Raw genomic sequence first — 14,555 nt, 5'->3', positions numbered from 1 at the left:
CCCTCCCCTACTTACTGTCTTGACAGAGAGAGAAGCTTCTATCAGCAGGGTTATTTCACTCTGAGGCTGTGGCTCATCAGAGGAGGAGTAGAAGTGGAGGATGAAGCTGAGGAGGAGGAGGAGGTGGAGGCAGGAGGCATGAGATGGGAACGATGAATGGCCCTGATAGCACTCTGAGAAGGGAGAGAGGAGGCTGAAGATGACTAACAGCCAGAGTGGCGAGGAGAGCTCCTGCTTGGGATTGTGAAGCCGCCGCGGCCGCTACCATCGCTCAGTTAACTGTGCTGCTGAAAACACGCCACCCGTTATCCCCATCAGCGTTCGCTTGCATCGGGAGGCAGCAAGACAGAACGGCTGAGCTGCTGCTGTGAAAAAGGAGCTGTGTGATTCCTATGACAGCCTCTCCCTCTTTGTCTATCTGCCTGTTTTCGTCTCTCTCTCCCCTCCCTTTCTGTCACTCTTGCTCTTTCCCTTTCTCCGTCCCCGTCTCTCTGCCCCTGCGCCCTCACTGTGTCCTCGCTGACTGCCGGATGAAGGGAAGCTGATGCCAGAGTTTATCGTGGGACTCAGGCTCCTGCCAGCACCACTCGGCTGTTCTGCTCGGCTCTGTGGAGGAGGGGCTTGGTGCTTTAAAGGCACAGTGTATCGCGGTCCCTCCTCTGCCTCGCTCCTCTCCTGTCTTCTCCTCTCTGCTGGTGTCTATACTCCCTCACTATCTCCTCTCACACTGCCTATCTAGCCTTTGTCACAGTTCTATTGCCGGTGTTATATCTCTCTTAAATTAAGATGAAGTCTTTCTCTGTCTCCAGCCAAGCAGTCTCTGGGGACGGGGTGTCCAAAAATCCCTGGCTGTTACATCATTAATATACAAAGCATGTTGGTGTTTGATGACCTCATCTGACTGAGAGACAGAAATAGGGAGGGAGGGCCAGCATGACTTTTTCTCTCCCCCGTCCTCTTCATCAGCATTTTTTTCAACACAACAGCCCTGCATAACCCCACCACAGGCAATTACCCTAATATGAAATTAGTTTTCTAAAGGAGATAATGTAACAGTAAAGCAAATTCATAATGACAACTTCTTGAGCAATGCACGCCAGTTTCCAGAGGGTTTTGGCAGATAACTTTACTGAACAGCCAGAGGCTCAGTGCATTCCTTAGCATAATTGTAAAGAGAAATGCAGAGTGGATTCAGGTTAGGTAGATCTTCCATGCAGATGAATTTGTTCTGGGGTCCTCTGTGGTTTCTACTACTAGGATCACAGACGTTATGCTGATGCTGTAAGGGTAATTGGGGGAATATTCTCCAGTATAATAAATTTTCTTTTGCATGTTTTCTTTGATTAATAAATGATCGAGTTTGGCTTTTAAAAAATATAATACAGAAATGCTTCATATTCTATGTTATCCTTTTCTAAGTACACAGTCACATTGTGTCATCTTAGGACTTCATCAAATTTTTAATATGTTGTCACATTCCAAATCACATTGGGGCTCTGTGTGGAGTTGGGGGACTGCAATGAGATCTTGTGTCTTTCCTTGTCTTTACACATGGCTGCTGCAGCGTTGCACAGACAAGATGCTTCACACAAACTGCTCCCTCCAAGAAACAGCTGTCCTTGAGCATGCTTCCTTTGTAGCTTCACTGCTTAGTCTCTGCACATATGGGAGGCTCCCTTCTTAGAACACAGCAACAGTTTGTAACACTGTTTTTTTTTTTCATGCCACCGTTTCCTTTTTTCTTGACATTGCAAAATATCTTTTTGCTTGGATATTTCATGGTGTATTTAATAGAGCTCTCCCTAAAAGAGAGAATGTAGATTAAATGACCTCTCAGTGGAAAGGCCCAGGTGCACAGTGCCGATAGCTCCATGTCAGTGATGCCTTCATTGGAAGGGAATTGGATTATTTCCCCCTGTAAAATATATATTTTTTTAATGCTAAGGTCATCCCGACTCGTGAGTTTTACTAGGAATCTGGAGTGGGTCCAGCAAAATATTGGTTGCACTTAATATTTCTGCCTTGGATTTATTGTGCCATGCCGTTTATGGAGACGTTTTATAGAACGTAATTTTTTTCTGGTCGGGCACAGGCTCACAAACAAGCACAAAGATGCATAAACACACTAATACACACAGGCGCACATAGGCACAGAGCCACATACACACACATCAAATACACACACATAAACTCCAGGCTAGAGCCATTCCTATCCAGAGGAAACTATATTGGTAATTTGGTACCATAAGAATAAAGCCCAGGAGAGATTGTATATGGCTTGCATTGTTTACCTCCCAATAAGCTATCATACTCTTGCTTATTTGATACAGCAGGGATCAGTCTTTTTTTATTATTGTTCTTTTTTTGGCTACCTTCCACGCAGTTTCTGGGTTCACCGCCACTGATACAAGATGTGCACAGGATTTATTTTTTATGATGAATTGGAGAGAGGCGAATAGCAACGATCAATATAGATACGCTATATCCTCCTTGTCTCCAAACACTGTAGTCATGTATGATTACATGGACGGGTAAGATTAACTTAGGAGTATTTTGATTTATTTATGAGTGGACACACTCGAGTCAATTTTATATTTAATAGAAAAGACTTGGCTGAAGGAAACACTAAGTAAAACACGTTTCACACAAAAGAGAGACTTTAAAAAAGGCTCAACCTCAAAAATATCATCACTGACATGTTTCTTCCATATGCCTTCCTCAGAGCATGAATAGTGTTAACAGCAAATCACTTGCATATAAGACAATCAAGGCAATGACCTAATTCAACACAGGTGTACAGCAAACCACACCTGAAAGGGGTGTAAACAGTCAGATAGCCACAAGAGGTAAGTGAAGGGATAGCAACAGAGACCCACGCTCTGTAACTCCAACAAAATACAATCTAGTATAGAGAACAGGAATAGAAGGATACAACAGCAGGCATTGTTTGATGGTGTGTGCTACCTTTTTTCTACTTTTGAATCACCAAAATGAATTTTGCAGTTATTTTGCTGTTTCTACAAATCTTGACACCAGTAGGAAGACATCCAAGTTCTTTACGTTACATGACAAGAGCCTTCATCCTTTGACCTGGACTGTTGATCTCATAGAATTGGTTAAAATCAATGAATCCACAACATCTTGAAAAAATTGCATTTTGATTGCATTTTGTAGGTTCAAATTTTTGGGGGAAATGCTTATTCACTTTATTATGTTATTAAAAAAAATATCTTTGCATTTCATTGTGAAGGATCTGTGTGGGACTATATTCCCTCCAGCCTCAAGAGTACAAACTACCCCTCCTCCAGCAATACATCACTCTTTCCTCTTCACTAATTAGCTCTCATTCAGTCCTCAATACTTTCGATTCCCTTCACTGCTCAAAAAGCAGCAAACACACAGTTCCTCCTGTCTTCTACAAGGGATTTTGCTCTTACGTGCTTAAAACAAAACCATGTTTGTCATTTAACCGAGATTCTTAGTCATTCTCATTTTCACCAAAACTTCAAGTTGAAATTCATTTGCATAAATGTCTGACTTACATCCTCACCATGTGCATAATTGATATATCTTTTATCTATCTATATCCTTTTCTGACCTGTGATGGACTAGATGTGGGTTTTGCAGCTAAGAGTCACTTTTTAGAGTACAAAAGTCCACCAATGTACAAAAATTATCCAACTTTCAAATATGCAGCCTCCATAGCATTGAAAGCTTTTTTATTGTTTGTTTTTTGATTCTCAAACAAAGAAGCATAATGCTGTGTTGTTTAGAGCCCAAACTTGGTACTTGCATGTTGGACTTTCCCAGCAACAAATAAACACTGTCTAATCGTAGAAGTCCCACATCCTGATCATCATCAAAATCTAATTTTAAGAGATAAGCTACAATAATTATTTTTTTATTATTATTACAATTTGGAATTATCCCTTTAATTAATCTGCATCCATTATGCTTTTCCTCTCCTTGCCATTGTGTGGCACTGTGGTGTAGTTGTGACATGTGGCTTTTTCTCTGCTCTGACTGAGGACTAAAATGGTGGTCAGACAGAGAAAAGTTGCATGTTCTTGGTAATTGACTATTTGACATGACTAGTGTGTGAAGAAATGACACGATAACATGATGAAATCAAAGGAGGATTAACTGCAGTTTTTAATGCACATTCAACGAAAAATTAAGAGATCCTTGGCAGTCAGTTCATGTCTATCATAATTTATTTAAAAGTATATAAGTATGTATAGTCAAATGATTTCCACTGATACTCTCACTAAGACGCTTAAGCATTTTTCCTTATAATCTGTGCCATCATAATTCAGTAGTTGAATTTTTGCCTTTATGATGGCTGAGACTGAATGATGATTTATGAACCAAAGGAATTGGAAGGCACATCTGGCATCTACAATATGCATGGCCAAACATAGACGACCTGCCCTGTTTACGATTTCCAGTTGTGTCCTTGATTTCACACAGACAAACATTAAGGGACAGAGAGCTCAGAGGCCCAGCCTGTTGTACAACGACACCAGTCTCTCCTCTTGCCTGTCTACTGACCTTTTGATATTTCAGTCTGCATCTTGTGTGTGTTTGTCTGTGTGGGTGTGTGTGTGTGTGTGTGTGTGTTTTTTTTTCCAGCAGTCGTGCAGCATGCAGAGGAGCAGAGGCTGTCTCAGACCATAACACCCAGTGATGGATCAGTGCTCTTACACAATGAAATGAAGCTTAAGTGTTTGATTGATTTCTCATTTACTTTCCTCACCAGTGGTGGAAATATAGTCAAGGCTTGCAGCTGCACCGGGGCCCCTAGTCTTGAGAGGTCTCATTGTAAAGAGTGGCCTTGTGTCACATTCAAGACATGTTTTGAGCTGAAATTACCGAACAGTCCTCAGTCTCCTTATTGTGGATCAATGTGAGCCTCTATAATTTAGAGTGTGACATGATGGGGTATCCTGAAAGTGTGTGAATACAGCTAAAGCTTTTGTCTGCTACTATTCTGTTCACCTACCTTGCTTAGCCTGCTGCCACTGCGACCCGGCCTCGGATAAGTGGAAGAAGATGGATGGATGTTTTGTTCACATATAAGGGAAATCAAATCCGATTCAAATATAAATGCCACCAAAGGTATTGGAGACCATTTATCCGCTTCATGAAGTGAAAGAAACTACATACATGTGTGGAAGGAAGCTAATCTGGACTTGACTGCAGAAGAAGTCAGACTAAAGCAAGCTGTGAAAAATAACAACTGTCACACAGCTGAAACAGCAGTGATCCTTTCCAAATCAAAGCTAATCCAAAATGACTTGTGGAGCATTCAGCAGGGCTCAGGACAGTCAAAATTGGTTGACAAATTATGTCTTCTGAGAGGATATCATAGTATGGGACAGATAAAAAGGACATTGTTGAGGAGACTCTGGGTTTTTGGTCGCTACCTATCTGTTTTTAATAAGATGTAAGCAAAGCTGCTGTGCAAAACAGCAGTATTACAATTAGTGTTGCCATAGTGTGTTGTGTTTCAGAATTCTGCACCAATATGCAGCGTTTTGTCTGATGTGTTGTGTGCTGTTCCTCAGTGACTGATACAAGTAGCTTCAGTTTACGTAAATGTCCGAACACAGTAGTTAATTGTGATTTAGTGACTATAAATTGTAGCCTGGGTTATCAAATCAAACACGTTTGTGTATGTCTCAGGGTGAGGATGAAGCCATTCAAAAATCTTGCACTGAGGCCCATCAACACTACGAGCTGCCACTGTTACTTGATCAAATTTCCAGGTCAGTTTAGGATATGCATCACCCTTTGGTTACAATTCTGCTTCTTTAACCTCTGTTGTCTAGGCCTCTGCCTGGTTTTTCATAGGACAACAGCAGTGGCACAATAAAAGGTCTGAGTCCTCTACCAATATAGCGTTAAAAGTTGGACAGAAAAGGATCAGAACTGATGCAGCAGATATAATTTTTTTAATTCCACGCATTCTTATTCCTTGTCATAACCTGGCACCTACCAGGGCTCCAGACTACCTTTTTTCATCACCGTCACGGAACCATCCCAAAAAATAGTTTTAACCGTACCAAAGTGAATGTAAATCAAAATGGTGTTTCTTTACTTTGTTAGTATCATCTATACTTGTTAGTTGTTAGTCATAATAAAAACACCATTAAAATGTCGAGGAAATAAATAATTATATTTATTTTGCTCCATTCAAAGAAATAGGTTTAAAACAAAACCTGAAAAATGATCTGTAAACTGTCATAAACAGAATAAATTAAATTAAATAGGACGCAATTTAGTAAGACAGCAGCGGCGTTTACGTCATCACGACCACATGGCCCATACAAACACAAACAAGTCAAGGGAGATTGATGAGACGGAGAACTGATGAATGTCATTCAGACTTACATAAAATCATATTGTGAACGTTACTGTCTATGTTGAGAATTATTTGTCAACTAGGCTTTTGCCCTGTAGGCCGACATTGTTGTTTGTTTTGTCAGCTGACAATTACATGGTTGCTGCCGCTGGCTGACAGATTGCACTCCATTTAAACAGTTTTCCCGGCCCTTGCCGTTAAGCGGTGCACCGCCGCACTGAAATAGAGTGGACCCAGTGTTTTGCTCCGTTAGCTGTAAACACACCGCAGGCCCACCGGCAGTTAACAGCTAACTAGCTCTCCTCCTGCCGATTTCAACACGGATTTATTGTTCACATTGTAGCATTATCATGTAAAAAATATTACACTCACACACAGCCAGGGTAATGCCTGGCTAAAGTTAGCTAGCTAGTAGAAAGCAGCTGGCTAGACTGTTTCTGTCGTAGTTAGCCACATCTCTCGTCCTATCCTTGTGTACTCTAGTGCGCTTCCCTGTTCTGCCTACCACTCTAAACAAGCCTTATCCAGAAGCCCCTCAACGCCTCACCTGACCCGCTCGCTCTGGAAGAGCGCTCAGCGACCAGTACTTTAACAACAATAAAAACTGTTAAAACTACTATCCAGTTCTCCACCTCGCTGTGTTCTGCTTTTGGGTCCTTAGATCGTGAAACATGACAGTTTCAATCAAATGATGCGCTCGATTTGTAACTAGCGCGACATATTTGCGAGGTCCTGTAGCAAGCCCTTTGTGACTGAGGGGACAGGTGCCGTGGGAACATTTCAGAATCTTCATATTTTTCGTGGGTCTTGAGTACTCAGCCAGTGAGAAGCATAAGAAGACGCGCTCCGCTGTAAGTCACCGCTCAGTTCAGTTTGTCATTTGCTAAGTGATTTAAGTTATACATACAGATACATACACACATACAAAAATCCCTTTCGTCCCGGAGGCATCCTGGGGAAGACACATTTTCTATCATCCCTGGGATGTTGTTAGTCTCGAGCCCTGGCACCTACATTACCCACAATACAACTAGACCGCCAATGGTTCAGTCAGAGATTCGGGGGGGTTATGTTAGTAGCAGCTAATGTAGCCTCAAGCCATTAGCCTCAAGCAGGGATGAGGTGCAAGCCACATTAAGTCTAGTAAGCGCACTTCTTTCTTGCTCCACACCCCCAGGTTCACCCAGACTTCATTTTGCCTGCATCTTTACCATCTTTTCCATTAATTCCTGAAACATTTAAAACATATCCACCAATTAAACAAGGGCCAAAAATGCCCAAAACTAGATGTAGAGTAGAGGTTAATTAAAATAGGAGGTTGGAGTTGGTCACCATAACACTTGCTGTAGTTGATTTACACCCTTCCAGTGGTTTGCTGTTGCAAAGCTTTTATTGTGAAACAGCAGCAAGAAGTGTTCTGCTCCCATTAACACCAACTTAACAGCATAAACACACATGTTCAGCCAAACTGTGACGTCAACGCTGCACAACTGAGGCCGGGCACGGTTTGGCCCTGCTATTGTGGGTCAGCGTGGTTGTCTCCTGCTGTGAGGATGCAGTGGAAATAGAAATGTGCCCAGCGTGCCAAGACATGCTGTGGCTTCCATTATATATGCTTCCACTGGCCTAAGGATAGAAAGCCATATGCAGTGAGAAACCTGAATACATCATTCTTCCATCAATAACTGCCACTAGTTGATGTATGTCTTGTTAATTTATTTATTGTTGTACTGGAAATCCATGCTGCTGTTACATTTACTAAAACAACCCCCACCCCCGTCTTTATCTGTAAAGTAGATTGTTAACAGAGCCAGCAAGAAATACATAAGGATAAAGTAAAAACATGACATGGGTCAAGAGCAGCTTCTTACTCAGAAATGCAAAAATGAATTTGTTTCACTCAGCCATCGACCACCTAAGATAAATCTTTGTTTCATTACTTTGTTTGATTAATTGTTCAACAAATGTGCAGAAATTTTTGTTTCTTGTAGGATTGTCTGACAGGCTTACCTTGGACCTGTATAATACTTGGATGCTTTTGGACCAGTTTGAATACTGCTGAAATAGTTGGTCCAATTAAGTCAGATTGCCAGCAGGTCATCATTTTATGTTTCTATTTCTTTGTGATAGTAGACTTTCTATGCTGCATTTATGGACTCATTTGCCCTCATTATGCTTCTGCTAAGAGCTGCTAAGAAATGTGGGATTCACAGCAACAGTAGAAAATGGCTTTATCTTGCACTGTGGAAGGTGGTAAAAAAATGTACATCATCAGATGTACATCATGTCAAAGCAAAATTCAGCTTTTGATCAGGAAGATAAAGAGGGAAAGGATAGCAATGAAATTCAAAGCTGCAGGTCATACAGAATATCTTCAATATAAGGTTATGCAATCTATATGTGTATAAATTATTCAGCCATTGAATTTAAAATTATATTGTGCAAGCTTTGTTGTTGGTTCATGGTAAGCACCATTTTTGACTGCTGTGGTAAAGTGATTGTTTAGTTCAATTGAGTATTTTTTCACCATCTTGCATTTGCAGTTTAGAGGATTTACAGAAATTACCATAATTTATATCATGAAGAAAACCTGTTAACACCTGTAGGTCAGTAGCCATGTGTATAACACAGTCGAATAGGTCCTGTCATTTTAAAACACCTAAACCAATCATGTTAGAGTGCTGTGCTCAGGTTACATCATCTTTCTCACTCTCACAAACGCACACACACACACACACACACAAACACTTTTCCTTGTGGGTCTGCGTGTGTGTGTGAGTGACATGAGTTGCTAATTTGCAGGTGCAACTATCATCCCCACTGACTCTGCTGAACAAAAAGCATAGTGTAACCAACTCTGCATTTACATTAGCTGTGGCAGTTGGGATCTCTTAAACTGGCACAGCACTTGAAACTGGATGAGGGAATGTCACTCAAATATATTCTCAATATTCATGCAGACCAGGGAGATTTTAACAAATCCCCTCAAATTGTGCTAGGGATAGGACATAAAGGTTCAAATTCACAGAAAGATTAGGAAAAACATAATCCATGATAATGTTTAATCCCATAGTGTTTTTGTGCTGTTTGGTCCTATTACCATGCATCAGTACTTTAACAGTTTTATCTGTATCTTTCAGTCTGTTCTTTCCTCACTTCCCCTGCGTGTTCACTTTGCTCAGGATGCCCTCTCAGTCTCCTTGTGAAATGCTAAGTAGTTGTCCCCCTTTAACCCTGCCCTTCTCTCAGAAGCTAACGTATCTTTGGTGTGCTGTTTGCCAGGAGCTATAAACAAGTGTAACAGAATTGCAGAGGGGTTAGCCGAGATAGCCGTTTGTGCATCTCCCATCACCCTTGGCTCCCCAGCCGTGTGCTAACAAGCCCAGCAGCATCATTGCGAATTCATAACGAGTCGCACCAATGTGGGTCATCTCTGCTGCCTCTACTTCTTCCTCATTGCCCCTCCTTCTCCCCCTTTTCCTCCCCATACTTTTTTTTGGGGCACCTGTTGCCTATTTGACAAGCATTATTTCTCTCAGCTGTGCTAGAGACTTGAGTACATAAAATGTATTCTCTTGCAAGTCTACCTCACTTGAAAAGGAGAGTAAAATCATCACTAATGTGTTTGTCACCTGTACAAGAAAGAGCTTAATTAAAGAGAGCACTCTAAAGTGGGAGATTTTGGAAAAAAATATTTAAAAGAGAGCTTTTGAGAATTACTGCCATTTTTCTTGTGTCAAAACTGTTTGATTTATTTTGCAACATACTGAATCTTGTGTGTCCCCTGGGGATTCAGACATTACCTTTAGAACAATATGCTGCTGTTGTGACACACCTGCTATTTACATGTTGACAACATCAAGACAGCTGAAATAAAATGGCATGGAGCAAAAAAAGAAATGTATTTTTACTATATGTCATGTTTTTTTATTGATTAGTCTTTTTTGCTGTTTGCTTAATGGACTTATAAGATGAAGTCTTGTTATTTCTAGTTTTACAGAGCTGCCATACAATGTCTGTAATGTAAATGTCAGTCAGAGGCTGACTTCTTCTGTGCCGAGTCTGTAAAAGCTGTCACTCTATAAAAAGAAATTATAATGTATACATTTTTTGCTATGTGCCTCTGCCGTCTACTGGATGGTCTGGTTGCCAATAACTGGTATGCATTGTATAGAGTTTTGAATAGTATGCCAACATGAATTTGCCATCGCTTCCTTTCAGCAAGAAATACAGTAATTCATCTTTAATCCTTGTGTTGACAATAGTGAACAGGGAAATGCTGTATATTAAATGTACGCCTGGTTTCCTCATTACATATGACTTTGCTGTAATACAGATCAACCCTTGAGACTGTTTTCCTAATCGGCATCGACAAAGTCCTCACAGTACATCAGACCCAACCTTCAGGTGCTGGTTAATGATGCCTTTTTAATTCCTCAAGAGGAGTCATTAGTTGATTCAGATATTTATGGGATCTGAAAAGGAAGATGCATTCAGGCAGAGGAGGGGAGGATCGCTCAGATAAATGTGCCACTGAAAATATGAATATGAAAATGTACTGTGATCCAGGGGCTGAATTATTCAGCTCGATCCTGATGGCTACTGCCACTCTTGTTTCATTGCCTTAGGCAGCCCAATTTCCTCTCTCATTGCCATGGTCTGGAGTCTAGCAGGAGACACCAGAGGAAGACTGCTATCCTCTAGTTAGCATTTGTAGAGTAGCAGTCAAGATCTGGTGTAACAATGCAGGCAGCTACAAATTACATGAATCAATGGATCAGTTCATTATGATCTCAAACTCAATTCAGGATCTCACTTCATCAAAGTAAACACTCTGCCTTGCTGTTCTCCAATGGAAAGATCTGTTTTGTGATGAAAGTTTATATAATATTCAAATGTATGGGTTGTATGTGAATCTGCTGAAGATGACGCAAACTATCCACTTCTAAATAATTAATAATTGGTCTGCAATACAAACATAACCCACTCCCACCCCCCATCTGTGTAAATGTATTTATTTTTGCTTCCTTAATTAAATTAAATTAAATCTCACATTTATTCACAGTTGTTGCTGTTAAAATCTTTTGAAATGTTATGGTTTAAGATAATATGACCAAATAGAAAAAAAATCAGACGAGATGCACAAGATTTAAAAAAGATGTATATGTTTGTGTGTGTGTGTGTGTGTGTGTGCACACAAGGAACAGTATGGTCGTATCCTCCTATACACCAGCATGAGGTTAGCCTTTGATTGACTTACATGTTGTAATTAATAGAAATCTAATGAGGCACTGCAAAGCTGTGAAAAACGTATATTCATTAATTTATTTGTACCAAATGAAGTAGGATAATTACCTGGGTCTTGGAAGTCAGATCATAATTTTTAGCCATGCATGGCTGTAGGGATGACAATGTCGGTCTGGCATTCCACCACTTTGGTCCAGACTGAAATTTTTGAACAATTAGATTGACCATAAAGGACTCACTTTGGTGATCCCTTTACTTTTCCTCAAGTGCCCATCATCAGGTCAAAATTTCAATTTGTACAATACTTTGGTTTAGGACATGCCCATCAATCTCAGCTGTACTGTGTACTGTGTGTTTAGTACTAAGTAGCAAATGTTAGCATGCTAACACGTTAAAACAAGATGGTGAACGTGGTAAACATTTAGCTCAAAGTACTGCTGTGGGGTTTGCGATTCTAATCCAGTACATGTCTTTTTGCCAAATTCAGCAAGTATCTCCTCACGGTCTGCTAGCTGTCCGTTCTGTGTGTGCGCTGATAACTCTGGTGTTTTAACGCAGCCCTGGCAAACAAAGTGGCTCGGACCGAGCCATACAACACTATTCCAGCCATTCCAGCCATGATTTGTTTGTCAGGTAATGTTAAATGACTTGCCCACGGACATTCAGCTTACTTTCTAGTTTGCCAAGATATGCTGTTGATGTGATGTTAGCTATAGCAGCAGGAGAGTTGTGAGTATCGCTGTCTGGAGCTGGTGTGCTGCTCTGTGAAACCGTCTTGTCCTCTCTGGCTGTTAGCTTCGCAGCAGCAACTGTAGGGACAGTTTGCTAACCCACAACCTAGCTAACGTTAGTTACATTACTTGCTGTATCGTTCTACGCTCTTTATCATGCGTTTTGTCATGGTAATGGTTTTCTCCAGAATCGTATACCTCACCTTTAAGTACAGCCTCACAGAGCTGCTAGCTGGCTGTAGACTCTTGTCTACAATACAATAAAACACATTTTTGGTGTGCTTTATAACTTTAGACAGAAAATATATAAAAAACCAAAAGACCACTGTTTTATAAATATGTTCAACACAATGTTATAAGAGTTTTAATTTTTCTAAGTGCCACTTGATTTCCCCAATGGTGATGAAACGTGTCCTTATTCCTATCCAAATCACGTTCACTATACAGGTTAGTGCAGCTCCAATCTAGAGTCTCGGTACAGCAGATTTCAGGCCAAGCAGGGCCTCCGCCCTCCGATTCTCCCCGCTCTCATCAACACATCACATAGACAGAGTGCTGTGCCCGCCTATCCTGCCCACCCCTCGTCACTGACTCATCACAGCCTCTCAACATGTGTCAGGCTAGCCAGCGGCCTCCATCTGTCTCCCCTAGAGCCAGCCAGCCATGTCCATCCCAGAGAGCCACACAGGCAGAGAAAAAGTAATTCCCAAGACAAAGTGTGTTATGCCATGCAGCCGTTCCCATTGAAAATGAGAACTCCATTTGGGGAACGGGGGTAGTTTAGCAGGCAGGCCGCTTGCCTGTGTGTCAGAGAGGCTGGGAAACATGGCCCTGGCCACACAGTAGAGAGCTGCGTGGCTGTAGATAGTGAGAGGAGATTTGTCATCCTGAGCCACATGCTGACATGTTGTTGGACTTCTTTAATACAAAAGAACAAATGCACACAAGCTGAAAGAAGTACACATGGACACACGCATGCATAGACAAACATATATATCTGTGTGTCTGCATGTATAGCATATGTGTACTTATCCACACTAACAATACATACTATTAATATTGCATAATACATATATTCTCTTTCTCAAAAGCTATGCATACTGAACAATATCACAAATATAGCTAACCAACGTGTGTTTCTTAACTTTATTATTAAGGTTATTCAAGGTACAATGAGGCGTTTGGAAATTCAACTAACTCAGCAACAAGTTAAATCTGCTCAAAAGTACTTTTCTTTAGTACTTAACACAACTGCTCACAGCTGGCAGTTTTGGAAAACAAAGAGCTCTCATGCCATGCGCTACCCACTACTTCTGATGCAACTCTCTCTCTCTCTGTCACACATACAAAGCTCACACGCAGTATCTCAGCAGGTAACCAGAGTGAAAAACCACATAAAGATTAATACCCACTGTGTGTTGTCTTTTGGGATTTGAGATGTAAAATATCTTAATGCATGGAGGAGACACAAATGCCTCCATCCACAGTGCTAATGAGAGCGTGAATAACATGGACAGTGATAAGGAGCATAGGACAAGGGAGCATGTGGCTGTGGAAAATCTGCTGAAGGGCACCGTTCATGCTAAAGGATGGCACTGGTTAAAGCCAGAGGTAGATAAAAGATTTTTAAAGAAACATGGATGTACTTCTCATTTAATCTAGACACATATGTTTTGAGTTTAACCAGCCTCTGAATATCTGGTCAGGCAACCACTCTGGGCTTTATCTCCCAAAACTGATCCAGAACTGTAGCTTTGTTGATAACAAGCTAACTTGGAACCATCGCCAAACCCTTGGCTGTTATCGAGTCCCTTCCAATGACCAAGCCAGTGCAGAGACTCACTGGATTTTGTGTCGATTTTGGAGCATGTGCAAATCAGTTTTGCTTAAAAGTGTTTGTATAGTGGTAAAAGTGACTCACCCTATAATCAAGGAATTTTCCCTTTTCTGCTGTGACCTGAGCGAAGGTAATAACTTAAGTAAAGTCTTTTTGCTAGAGTAAAATATATCACACTTTGATTAATCTCTGCCTACAGCAGAGATTGTCAGGGAAGATATAGGGATAGGGGTTAGAGAAATGAGGGAAGGAGAGGTATTTTTCAGCCAGAAAAAAAAATATCAACGCCACTTGCACAATGACAGCAGAATAAAACACTCATGAAACCGTTATCAGTGTTCTGCTTAAAATTAATCTTGTAGCCTTGATTTATTTT

General features: G+C 40.9%; 1 protein-coding gene across 2 annotated transcripts in view; it reads right to left on the bottom strand.

Annotated features, from left to right (window-relative positions):
• Positions 1 to 766, bottom strand: part of insyn1 (inhibitory synaptic factor 1) — a 47,513-nt gene extending 46,747 nt beyond the window's left edge. For both annotated transcript variants that reach the window (XM_044194583.1, XM_044194555.1), the window contains exon 1: positions 16 to 766. The gene's annotated coding sequence lies outside the window, so the exon portion shown is untranslated. The remainder of the gene's footprint in view (positions 1 to 15) is intronic.
• Positions 767 to 14,555: the final 13,789 nt, after the last annotated feature.

This window comes from Siniperca chuatsi, linkage group LG1 (assembly GCF_020085105.1).
Source record: "Siniperca chuatsi isolate FFG_IHB_CAS linkage group LG1, ASM2008510v1, whole genome shotgun sequence".
Lineage (NCBI taxonomy): Eukaryota > Metazoa > Chordata > Actinopteri > Centrarchiformes > Sinipercidae > Siniperca > Siniperca chuatsi.
Note: the sequence above shows the minus strand (reverse complement) of the source record. Positions and strands in the feature narration are given on the sequence as shown.